Source organism: Mandrillus leucophaeus, unplaced genomic scaffold, assembly GCF_000951045.1.
Source record: "Mandrillus leucophaeus isolate KB7577 unplaced genomic scaffold, Mleu.le_1.0 Scaffold32, whole genome shotgun sequence".
Lineage (NCBI taxonomy): Eukaryota > Metazoa > Chordata > Mammalia > Primates > Cercopithecidae > Mandrillus > Mandrillus leucophaeus.
In genome coordinates this window covers 2,357,787-2,360,049 of record NW_012103365.1, presented here as the reverse complement: position 1 = coordinate 2,360,049, position 2,263 = coordinate 2,357,787, and positions in this window count along the sequence as shown.

The window sequence follows — 2,263 nt, the reverse complement described above, 5'->3', positions numbered from 1 at the left end:
GAAGGGAAATTTGGTCCTTGGACACCTGCTGGTAAGCTCTGCTAAAAATGGGCCCTGGGTCTTCATCCTCAGTCTTGTCTCATCCAGTATTTTTTTTTTTTATCATAAGACACAGAGAGGCTGGGCGTGGTGGTTCACACTTGTAATCCTAGCACTTTGGGAGACTGAGCTGGGAGTACCACTTGAGCTCAGGAGTTCAAGACCAGCCAGGGTAACATAGTGAGACCTCATCTCTACTAAAATTCAAAAAAATTAGCCGGGTGTGGTGGCATACGCCCGTAGTCCCAGCCACTTGCAGGGGTTGAGGCAGGAGGATCGTTTGAGCTCAGGAAGTCGAGATTGCATTGAGTCCTGATCATGCCCTATACTCCAGCCTGGGCAACAGAGCAAGACCCTGTCTCAAAAAAACAAAAACAAAAACAAAAAAAAGAACAGAGAGAAAGGAATCAAATGAGTTGAATTCAAAAACAACATATGGCTGAAAAGGTGGGTGACCAGGCTGGAAGACAGATGTAGGACCTTAAATATAAGTAACAGAATGGATTTAACATGAGCAAGTATTAAGGTCCAGAAACCCAATTTACAAGTCCAGGAACACAAGTTAGATTAAGAGGTTTTCAGATTAAGATTAAGTATTTGTGAATCACTTAAGGATTTCATTAGATGAAAAGCTCAGTGAGTCAGCAGTCTGAGAAGACTGCCAAAAAATAGTTAATGATTTTAGATTAATTGAAGTACATTATCTACATCAGTGATTACACATTGGTGGCCCACATTTTGTTTGGCCTGCAAGTTGGTTTTTAGTTTTTTAAAAATAATCAACTTACCAACACTTCAAAATTAGGAAAGCTCCCATAAGTATACTAATTTCCTGCCTCTCTTGGGGCAAAAAAAACGAGACAGAATAATCTGGTAATGCTAGGCCTGTGTGGGTATACCGAAAAATAAGTATGTTTCAAAATATTACATACTTCTTTGTATGCTTATAAAAACTCTTAAGGTTTCATTTACAGGCATTTCTTATATCTAGGATGTTTCACACATCTAAGACAGTTGCCTGGCCCCTGTAGGAATTTGAAATTGTGACCCCAAATCTAGAACATGAGATGTGATGGTTCATCGCTACTCAGTGATAGGCAGAATCTAGCTGACATGTTACATGGGATTTCAGAATTTATGATTTATAAGGCACATGGACAAGGTGGAAATTTGTGGACAGGTGAAAGAACTTTTGGCTCATCCATAGAACAAAATCCTATGCTGCCGTTTTTTCAAATGTCTATCTGTTCTGACATGGAAAGACAGACATTGTTAGTGAAATCAGAAAGTTGTACAACCGAATATTTAGCCTAATACTATTTTAGTAAATACATGAGTACGTGGGTGTAGGTGTGTATTTTTTATAAGCATAGACAAGCAATTTTCCCTTCCAACTTTGAAATTCAAGGGTTCTGTGAGATTTCCACATTCATGACAGCCAAATATAAGATGAGGAAATGACCGAGTGATTTACAGAGGCAGAAGGCAACAATCTAGTATCATTAGAGGTAAATGTGCTAAAGGGTATTTTAAAAATAATAATTTTCGTGAGACTGAGTAGGAGTATACGTTTGAAAACCTTGAAAAGCAGGATGAAGAGCGGGACCAAGAAGCAGATATACTGACAGGGGCTAAGTCTAGCTGACATCTCTTAAGGTCTCAGCCCATCCCTGGCAGACTTTCCTGAAACTGCTCCTCTCACCTACAAGGGTGGAACCCAGCTATAGCGTCTTCCACATCCCTATCCACTGGCTTCTGATCCAAGGAAGGCCAATCAGATTATCCCAGAAGTTTGGAATTAGACTTAAGAAATGCTATCTGTCCCAATTGGGAAGTAAGTGTGAAGTATGGCCAGAAAGCACATGGTTGACCCATTGCAAACAAAGGCCAGGAAAGACCGTCAACAGAGAAAGGAGAAAGGCAGACCTGCAGGAACCAAAGAAGAACCAGAAAACCCATGGTGGTCCAAAAACAAAGAGAAGCTGAAATCGCACAGCTGCCTGCATTCCCGATAAGTCTTCCTTTTTTTGTTTGTTTGTTTGTTTTGTTTTTTGTTTTGTTTTGTTTGAGACAGAGTTTCACTCTGTTGCCCAGGCTGGAGTGCAGTGGCATGATTTCAGCTCACTGCAAGCTCCACCTCCCAGGTTCAAGCAATTCTCCTGCCTCAGCCTCCTTCCAAGTAGCTGGGATTACAGGCGCCTGCCACCACACTCAGCTACCTTTT